The 11,072-nt window shown below is 42.5% G+C and overlaps 1 pseudogene; it reads right to left on the bottom strand.

Annotated features, from left to right (window-relative positions):
* Window positions 1-8,948: 8,948 nt before the first annotated feature.
* LOC106727585 lies at window positions 8,949-10,696 on the bottom strand (annotated as a pseudogene).
* Between the last annotated feature and the right edge of the window lie 376 nt (window positions 10,697-11,072).

Raw genomic sequence — 11,072 nt, 5'->3', positions numbered from 1 at the left:
ACAAAGGGCATGTACCTAAGTTGCAGGTTCCTCCCTGGCTCTGGCCCAGGTCAGGGCTCATGCAGGAGGCAACCAATCAAAGTGTTCCTCTCACTTTGATGTTTCTCTCTGTCTTTCCCTTTCTCTTCCACATTCTCTAAAAATCAATGGAAACATATCCCCAGGTGAGGATAAAGAAAGAAAGAAATGCCATATCCTATGAAAGACACTTCTTGAAAATGCCTAAAGAAAGTTGTCATTTTTTGGTGGTAAAGGGACTGGAGTCCATGTTGATGAAAACACCTTGGTGGCTGCGGTGACTGGCGGTGGCTGCAACAGTGCGGTGATGCTGGTGCCTCCTTCCCCTGATCAGCCCGGTCGACTCCCACAGAGGCCAGACTGTGGCTTAGGCCCACTCCCCAAGGGGAGCAGGGAGCAGGTAGTAGGACATCCCCTAGGGCTCCCAGTATGTGATAGGGGACAAGCTGGGCTGAGGGAACCCCCTCCCCAGTGCACAAATTTTTGTGCACCGGGCCCCTAGTCTATATATATAAAAGCCTAAGTGACCGGCCAATCGGCCGACCAACCGGTAGCTATGACATGCACTGACCATCAGGGGGCAGACGCTCAACGCAGGAGCAGAAACCACAGGCATGGAAACCTGGAACAGACTGATGAATCTCAGAGGGAAGAGGGGAAGTGGGAGGGCGGGAAGAGATTAACCAAAGATCTTATATGCATATTAGTGGCCTGGTGCACAGATTCGTGCACCGATGGGGTCCCTCGGCCTGGCCTGTGGGGATCAGGCCGAAACTGGCTCTCCGACATCCCCGAGGGATCCCGGATTGCGCGAGGGCGCAGGCCAGGCTGTGGGAATCTGTGCACTGGGCCTCTAGTTATAAATAATGCTGCTATGAACATAGGGGTGCATATATTCTTTTGAGTTGGTGTTTGGGGATTCTTGGGCTATGTTCCCCAGAAGTGGGATAGCTGGGTCAAAAGACAGTTCCATTTAAAATTTTTTAAGGAAACAAATCCCCACTGTTTTCCACAGTGGCTGCACCAGTCTGCATTCCCACCAACATTGCACTAGGGTTCCCTTGTCTTCACATCCTCGCTAGTACTTGTTTGTTTATTTATTGATGGTAGCCATTATTGCAGGTGTGAGATGATACCTCATTGTGGTTTTAATTTGCATCTCTCTGACGGTTAGTAATGTGGAGTATTTTTTCATATGTCTATTGGCCATCTGTCCTCTTTGGAGAACTATCTATTCAGGTCTTTTGCCCATTTTTTAATTGGATTATTTGTCTTACTGGTGTTGTATAAGTCTTTATGTATTTTGGGTATTAACTTCTTACCAGATGTATCATTGGAAAATATGTTCTCCCATACAGTGGGTTCCCTTTTCATTTTGCTGGCAGCTTCTTTTGTTGTACAGAAACATTTTAGTTTGATGGAGTCCCATTTGTTTATTTTTTCTTTTATTGCCCTTGCCCTGAAGGCATATCAATAAAAATATTACTACAAGAGATGTCTGATATTTTACTGCTTGTGTTTTCTTTTAGGATTTTTATGGTTTTGTGACTTACATTTAACTCTGAATCCATTTTGAGTTTGTAAGTTGATGGTCTCCTTTCATTTTTTTTGCATGTACCTGTCCAATTTTCTCAACACTATATGTTGAAGAGACTGCCTTTATTCCATTGTATGTTCTTGCCTCCTTTGTCAAATATTAATTGACCATTTAGGTGTCAGTTGATTTCTGGGCTCTCTGTTCTGTTCTATTGGTGTATATGCCTATTCTTATGCCAGTACCGGACTGTTTGGATTGCAATGGCCTGTAGTATAGATTGATATCAGGTATTGTATCCAACTTTGTTCTTCTTTCTTCAGATTGCTGAGGCTATCTGGGTCATTTTGGTTCCATATAAATTTTTGAATATTTGTTCTAGATCTGTGAAATATGCCATTGGTATTTTAATAGGAATTGTGTTAAATCTATAGCTTGCTTTGGATAGTATAGACATGCTAATGATGTTAATTCTTCAAATCCATATACATGGTATATGCTTCCCCTTATTTGTATTTTCCGAGTACCGGTCTTTAACCTCCTTGGTTAAATTTATTGCTAGGGACATTATTTTTTTGTTGTTGCAATAGTAAATGGGATTGTTTTCTTAGTTTCTCTTTCTGATAGCTCATTGTTGGTGTATAGAAATACCACCAATTTCTGGTTATTAATTTTGCTGAATTCATTTATTAGTTTGGTAGGTTATTGGTGTAGTCTTCAGGGTTTTCTATGTACAGTATCATGTCATCTGTGAATAATGCGAGTTTTACTTCCTCCTTTCGATTTATATGCCTTTTATTTCTTCTTGTTTGATTGCCATGGCTAGAACTTTCAGTACTATCCTATATAATAAAAGCCTAGGTGTCGTCACACCCTCACGCTACATCGCCACAAGATGGCTGCCACAAGATGGCCCTGCGCACAGCGGAGGCGGGGCCTGGCGGCCACTCTGCACCATAAAGCCTGGGGATCCCAGGGCTCCGCGTGGCATGAAGGAGGTCGGTCCTGGTTTCTCTGCTGCCTTGCGCGGAGGAGGAGGGTCACGGCAGGGGAGAGCAGTTGTGGGCCATCAGGCCGGCAGGGGAGGGCAATTGGGGGCGATCGGGCCGGCAGGGGAGCAGTTAGGGGCAATCAGGCAGGCAGGCAGGTGAGCGGTTAGGAGCCAGTGGTCCCAGATTGTGAGAGGGATGTCCCATATTGGAGAGGGTGCAGGCTGGGTTGAGAGGCCCCCCCATGCACGAATTTCGTGCACTGGGCCTCTAGTTTTGAATAATATTGGTGAAAGTGGACATCCCTATCTTGATCCTGATCTTGAAGGAAACACTTTTTTTAAGAATATTTTTTTTTATTGGTTTCAAAGAGGAAGGGAGAAAGAGAGAGAGAGCGAGAGAGATAGGAACATCAGGGATGAGAAAGAATCATTGATCGGCTGTCTCCTGCACGACCCCCACTGAGGATCGAGCCTGCAACCCAGACATGTGCCCTGACCAGGAATTGAACCGTGACCTGGTTGACACAACCACTGAGCCATGCCGGCTGGGCTTAAGGCAAACACTTTTAGTTTTTGCCCATTGAGTATGATGTTGGCTGTGTATTTGTCATATGGTCTTTATTATGTTGGGGTATGTTCTATTCCCACTTTGCTGAGAATTTTTATCATAAATGGGTGCTAGATTTCATCAAATGCTTTTTCTGCATCTATGAGTGTATGATCATGTGATTTTTATCCTTCATTTTGTTTATGTGGTATATCATGTTTATTGATTTGTGAATATTGTACCAACCTTGCATTCCTGGCATAAATCCCACTTACTCCTGGTGTATGACCTTTTTATTGTATTGCTGGATCTAGTTTGCTAATATTTTGTTGAGGATTTTACCATCTATGTTCATTAGGGATATTGGCCTATAATTTTCTATTTTTGTCATGTCTTTATCTGTGTTTGGAATTCAGATAATGCTAACCTGGTAAAATGAGCTTGGGAGTTTTCCCTCCTTTTTAATTTTTTGGAACACTTCAAGAAGGATAGATGTTAGTTCTTTGGATGTTTGGTGAAATTCATCTGTGAAGCCATCCAGTTCAGGACTTTTATTTGTTGGAAATTTTCAGGACTTTTAGTTGTTGGGAGGTTTTTCTTGTTGTTGGTTGTTTTTTTACTGCTTCAATTTCACTGTTTGTAATCTGTCTATTCAGATTCTCTGATTCTTCCTGATTCAGTTTTGGAAGATTGTATGTTTCTAGGAATTTATTGATTTCTTCCAGATTGTCCGGTTTGTTAGCATATAGTTGTTTGTCATTTCTTTCTCTTTTTTTTGGTTAATCCTTACCCAAGGATATTTTCCCATTGTTTTTTAGAGGGAGTGGAAGGGAGGAGCCGCCGGGAGACATCGATGTGAGAGAGACACATTGATTGGTTGCCTCCAGCATGCATCTTGATCGGAGCCAGGGGTCAAACCTGGACCAGGTACATGCCCTTGACTGGGAATTGAATCCACAACCTTTCAGTGTGCAGGCCAACACTAACCACTGAACCACACCTTGTAGGTAATTACCTGCTTTTCTCTTGATGCTTTTAAGATTCTCTCTTTGTCTTCAATCTTTTGGAATTTTAATTATGACAAGAGGCCCGGTGCACGAAATTCGTGCATGGGTAGCGTCCCTAGGCCTGGCCTGCGATCAGGGCTGATCAGGTTCCCCGCTTCTCCGCCTCCTTCCCTTGCTACCCACGCGCCACCAGCGTGTGGTCCGCCTCCCCCTTCCTCAGCGCCCTGCTGCTGCCACTGTTCGCCCGCCATGTTCCATGCCACTCCCTGGTGATCAGCACACGTCATAGCAAGCGCTCGAACTCCCGGTTGAACTTCCAAGGGGACACTTTGCGTATTAGCCTTTTATATATATTGATGTGTCTTGATATGGGTCTCTTTTGGTTCATCTTGTTTGGGACTCCCTGTGCTTCCTGGACTGTGTGTCTTTTTCCTTCACCAGGTTAGGGAAATTTTCAGTCATTATTTCTTGAAATAGATTCTTGATTCCTTGCTCTCTGTCTCTTCTCCTTCTGGTACACCTGTGATGTGCATGTTGTTTCATTTCATGTCCCCAAATTCCCTTAAACTATCCTAGTTCTTTTTCATTTTTTCTTCACCCCATTCTGACTGGTTTTTTTTTTCTACGTTGTTTTCCAAATCTGATTCAGTCCTTTGCTTTAGCAATCTACTTTTTATTCCTTCTGTGTATTCTTTGAATATTTGTGCGATGTGGTATTTTTCATTTCTGACTGGTTCTTTTTCATAGTTTCTGTGTCCCTTTTCATGCTGGTGTAGTTCTTACTGAGTTCCTTGAGCATCCTTATTAGCATTACTTTGAACTCTGTATCTGCTAAATTTTTTACCTCCATTTCATTTAGCTCTTTGTCTGGAGATTTCTTCTGTTCTTTCATTTGGGGCCTGTTGTGTTTTTTTTTGTCTCCCATTGTGGTTGTCTCTTTGTATATGTTTCTGTGTATTAGATAGAATTTCTATGACTCCCAGTCTTTGTGGGGTGGCCTAATGTAGTAGGTGTCCTGTGGGACCCAGTGGAATAGTCTCCTTGATCCCCTGAGCTGGGTGCTCTAGGAATGTCCTTTGTGTGGATTATATGGGCCTTCCTGTTGTAATTGGGTCTTGATTGTTGTTGACCCATTTGTTGGTGGGATCAATCCTCAGGCTGGCTGACTGTGAGGCTCAACCCTGACCATGGCATGCAAGCTGCTGTACAGGTGCCATTTTACTGGAATTTTACACGAATCTCCTCAAAGCTGCGCCTCCTGAGACTCTGTCTGAATGGTTTCTGGTTAAACATTTGAGTATGAAGACTTCATATATGATGCTGTTTACTTCATACTCAGCTTAACTATTTGTAATTTTAAATGTGATCTTTTTTGTAAAGGAACATTTCCCCTTTGCAAGGAGCAGGCAGCCTGGGAGGTACTTGCACATCCTGCAAATGCCCTGCTCCTCATCAGGCTTCTCCCTACTGGCATTTACACCAATGATAATTCATACTGGAGGAAATTATTTCGTTGCCATTTACAACATGGCGATTTTATAATTCTTTCATATCTTGTACATTTGTTAGCTGCAACTCTATAAAGTAGGGCAAAGCTTAATTCTTTTGATTACTATGGTCTTGTGATTTTAACTGGAGACCCCCCCACATTTTTAAAGTGAGAAGTTAGTTTTATAGTCTTCCTCAATGGTGTGGCAAATGACTTTTCCCTCCTCTATTTATTTTTAGTATACCGTGAACTCATAAATTATACTCAAGGTCCTAAAATAATTGATTTTCATTACTCTTTTTGATACATTGTCTCAAATTTTGCCAGTAGGAGTCCCTTCAGTCTGGCTCCAGTGCCTTTTTGACATGCTCCCACTATTTCTTAATCACTACCTTGGTTTTACTGCTCTGGCCTTGGTAGCAGTCATCTCTCTAAAGAGCTCTGGTTCCTTTTAGTGGGTCTCATGGACTTTTATTTTCATTAGCAGCTTTATTGTATATAAGTTATGTGCCAAAAATTCACCGATTTACCCAGAGGCTTTTTAACTTGAACATTCTTGGTGGTTAAAAACTGATTTTTTTGTGAAGTCTAATGGAGTCACTGTACCCGCAAACTGGGGAATCATTTGTCTGCCTTGGGATTTTCTCTAAAAATAGTATTGTCACCTGCTATTTCCTGGAAAAGGCCAGGAGTATTTTGTATAACAGGCATGTACGATCCAGTTCTCCCTTTGGTGCTCTTGGTAATGTTTGCTTGTTTTCATTTCTATTTTCCCTGTCCTGTTTTGTTTTTGTTGTTATTTTTACCTACTAAGGAACTGAAGTGGGTCTTTGCATTTCTTCAACCAGCACCCTATAACTTGAACCAGATAAATTCTAGCAGTTTCAGAAAGAAACAGGAGGGAAAAGGAAGAGCGCAAAAGAAATAATCAGCTCCTGGATGCTGCTGTCTCTGCTCTCATTGCCTTTACACTTCCTTCCCAGGACTCAAACCGTCCTGGCTTGCATTCATTTTCTCAAGCACACCAAGCATCCCCCTCGAGGAAGGTCTCTGCCCCTATGCTTATGTGCCACCACACTGCCTCCACTCCCCACCGCAAGGCAGGCTGTTATTGCAGCTTAAATGACACCCTTTCAGTAGATCTCCCATGACCCTTGAACCTTGACCCTGTACACACCTCTGATTCTCCAACAAGGCACCTGTCCATTTCCTTCTTAGCCTTCCTCACAGTCTGATTTGTGTCCTGGGATCCTGTGTGTTCTACCCCTCATGGGCCCTCCTTTGAAAATACACTTTTAGTCATAGAACCTAGAGGGATTTGGCAAAGGTTAGAAGCATTTCCAGATGGGAAATATTCTTGCATTTTGTGTGGTGGGGAGAAAGAAGCTGGTTCTGTATTTAGGTAGGCATTCGACCTTTGTACCACAGTAGGCTCTCAGAACTTTGATTCGGGAATATTGCCATGTGTATGCAACCTCAGAGATCTGAAAACAGGACAAAGACTGAATTTTGAATTATTATCTCTTAGCTACCTCAGTGTGTAGGATCTCTTTTCACCATCAGGGTTGAGACAAATGGATGGTTAACACATTAATCATAAAAATGACATATCTTCTGTAAACATTTTTTAAAATATGTATTTATTGATTTCAGAGAGGAAGGGAGAAGGAGAGATAGAAACATCAATGATGAGAGAGAATCGTTGACTGGCTGTCTCCTGCATGCCCCCTACTGGGGGAATCGAACCCACAACCCGGACATGTGACCTTGACAGGAATCAAACCCAGGACCCTTGAGTCTGCAGGCCGATGTTCTATCCACTGAGCAAAACCGGCTAGGGCTTTTCTGTAAACATTTTAAATCCAAACATAAATCATTGGCTAAATGACTTTCTTTTAGGATGGTTCTTCTGGGGGAGTTTACCATTAAGATTCTTGCAAAACCTAACTTTGGCTTCTTTTAAAGTGGAGCAAGGGCTATTGTAAGGTCATTTAAATGCCAGACCTTTCTAGATTTTTAAGATTTCTTTCTCCAAACATATATTGGTCTCACCCATACATAATTATTCACCAGCAATAGATCAGTAGATACAGATTTTTTTTTTAATCCTCACTTGAGGATATGTTTAGAGAAAGGAAGGGAGAGAGACATCAGTGAGAGAGAAACATCAATCTGTTGCCTCCCTTATGTATGCCTCCCTTATGCACGCTGACTGGGAATCGAAGCCATAACTTTTTGGTGTATGGGATGATGCTCCATCCAACTGAGCCACCCAGCCAGGGGACCAGCAATATTTTCTAGTGACTTGTGTTTATTGAGTCTTTCCAAACAGTCATCTAGGGCCACTCTTTTTCTATTCACACTCATATATCATTTGTTTGTATACTATTTAATTATGTTATTAATACTCAGTAAATAAAACTGCCATAAATGGATTTGGGAATAAACATAGCTGACGAACACTTGGTAAGCATCGAACTCGTGTGGGAAAGGAGTGAGGCTGCACTGGAGACTGGGGCAGGAAGGAGTCTCCACCAGGGCTGGGGCTGTACAGGCTGTGGTTCTTTTTTTTTTTCCAGAGAGGAAGGGAGAGTGAGATAGAATCATCAATAACGAGAGAGAATCACTGATCAGTTGCCTCTTGCGTGCCTCCCACTGGGGATCGTGCCTGCAACCTGGGCATGTGCCCCGACTGGGAATTGAACTGTGACCTCCTGGTTCATAGATTGATGCTCAGCCACTGAGCAACACCGGCTGGGTTGGACTGTAGTTCTTATAAAGTCTCTAGCAAGGCAGTTAAGTAAAAGGTGTTTGAGAGAGCTCTGTATACCAGTATAATAAGAAAGAAGAGAAATGGCTAAGCCTAAGTTAGTATACCCATTTGTAAGTTAGTACATCCTTTTGTATGAGAAATGCTTCAGGTGGCTTCAAATGCAAATCTGCAGAAAAGTTGGCAACTTTGAATTTGGTTCTCCCACCTCCATTCAACCATTGTACTTTTTGTACTTAATAAACTACCTACTGAATTGAAAATAGAAATCCTTTCTCACCCTCCCAGCTATAAATGACAAGAACTTTATTTTGTTTTGAGAGTTTGGTGTTTGGGATATTCTCTTTTGTTATTTCCATTGTTTGATTTAGGTTTGAGTTTTTTTATTTTTTTAATCTTTTGGCCCCTGTAAAATGCTGCCTATGAAAACCACCTGCAAAGATTCATCAGCAACTGCAAACCATATTGTGAGTCATGAGCTGTAACAAGTGCTAAAGCTGTAACTCCACAGATGCCGTCTTTTTTTTAAAGTACAATTTCCATTTATTTTTACCCCAGAGAACTTTTCTTCACTCCTTAAGGACTTAACTCCTTACATGGGCTTTGGTGAAGATCATGGGGCAGCACCCACAGGTCTAAATCAGGGTGAGGGGATTCAGTCCTTCCAGGCTTCATGAGAACGATTCCTGACTATTTTGCTATGAATGGCACAGCTCACACCATATGTAATGTAGTTTTACATACAGCTTGGGAAGCACATAGGTGTCAAAGACATTTGCTTCGGAAATGTCCCTAATGGCTGCAGCCTCTACTATGTTTCAAATGACAGATTTTTTAATGGCCTTGTCCTTGGGCACGAATCAGGCGCAGTTGGTGCAACGGATAGGCTGCACGTGGCCTCGGCCTTTTTTTGGCACGACTGTTATTCCTTTTCTTGGTCATCTTGGAAACGAGGACCCGAGAGAGTCCGCAGATGCCTTCTTCAGTTATCTTTCCTTTTCCATTTGAGAGTATATGGTGACTCTGCCTTCCACAGAGCAGAATACACTGGAAATGGCTCTGTTTCTGTTGGATTATTAGCAAAATAATAACCCAGTGGTCCTCTTGAATATCTAAATCCTGACCTTGGATCTTAACCACTGCTTCTGCGACTTGGACCAGCCACCAGGAACACAGTCCTGGGGCACTTTGCTCAGGAGCTGTTGGCCAAGTCTGCCTTTGATGGTTCCTTTTGAGCGAGAGCAGTTTCAAACACATGAGCAACAAGAAAGAACAGCCTGCGGAGGGGTAGATAACTCAAGACTCCTCCCCACGCCTTTTGTTCTTGTTGAAGATCATCTGCTCCCTCTCCAAGGATTTGAGTCTGGTTCTTCCCCAAAAGAACAGCTAAACACTTTGGGAAGAGACCCAGACACAGGTGACATCAACTGCCTTGCAGCCAGAGGCTGCTTTAACAGTCCCTCGCAATACAGCTTTCGTTCCTTTCATAGTCTTACGATTTTTAACGAGACTCCCAAATTTTTACATTTTTCTCACTGATCAGTAACTTAAAGGTGCTGAAAGTAAAATCTGCCACTCTGGGATTACCCCTGATTCTTTCTGCATATAGGGAAGAGGTCTAAATATGGAAGCCTCCTGCTTGTCCTGCTAATTCTTAAAAATCATGCGAGTGAAGCAAATCTGAAAGTGCTCATGAGTGCCAGCATTGTGAGTGCCAGGAGTTAAGCTGAGTGCCACAAGGACATAGAACTCTGAGTCCAGGTCTGTGACCTCAAGAGAGTTCTTGAAATCGAGAATATGGAACTATCCCAGGCAGATTCTGGGTCATGCGGTACATAGGTTTGTGTGTAGTCAGAAATGAAATCGGTCATGCTGATGATTTTCACTAAGAGTGCCCTTTGGAGCTTAAAGAATGTCAGCTGTCGTGCCTGAACTGTAACTTCAGTTGCCTTTGCGCAGTAGAGCATGCTTTCTCTAGGAAATTATGGCACTAACTTGGCAGGTGGTTTCACTGTTGCCGGGCTCCAGGCCCTGGCACAGAGATGTCTAGAGTTAAAATGGAAACAGCTGCTGAGACTTGACTTGCTGCCTGCTTTACCTGCTCCTTCCCCAACCAGAGAAAGCACCTTACCGTCTACTGCCAGGTTGGGTGTAGTAGGTAAACAAGCAGGATTTTAGTAAATCTCACTTTTTTTTCCCTTTAAAAATAAAACAAAACAGTTTTATAGAGGCATAATTGACATCCAATAAGCTGATCATACTAATGTGTGCAATTTGTTCATAAGTTTTTGGTTGTTTTTTTTAATATATTTTATTGATTTTTTTTACAGAGAGGAAGGGAGAGGGATAGAGAGTTAGAAACATCGATGAGAGAGAAACATCGATCAGCTGCTTCTTGCACACTCCCTACTGGGTATGTGCCTGCATCCAAGGTACATACCCTTGGCCGGAATCGAACCTGGGACCTTTGAGTCTGCAGGCCGACGCTCTTATCCACTGAGCCAAACCAGTTAGGGCTGTTCATAAGTTTTGATGTGTTTCTTTGTTACCCTTTCTTCCCATCTCCAACAACCACACGATTTTTTCTGACAGCATAGATTAGTTTGCATTTTATAAAGCTTTATATAAATGGAATCATACAGTATGGACTCTTTAACTTTTCAGTTACAGTTAAATATTATATTAGTCTCAGGTGTCAGTATGTACTCTTTTTTGT

Source organism: Myotis brandtii, unplaced genomic scaffold, assembly GCF_000412655.1.
Source record: "Myotis brandtii unplaced genomic scaffold, ASM41265v1 scaffold450, whole genome shotgun sequence".
NCBI lineage: Eukaryota > Metazoa > Chordata > Mammalia > Chiroptera > Vespertilionidae > Myotis > Myotis brandtii.
The sequence above is the reverse complement of the archived record's forward strand: the minus strand, read 5'-3'. Positions and strand labels throughout refer to the sequence as shown.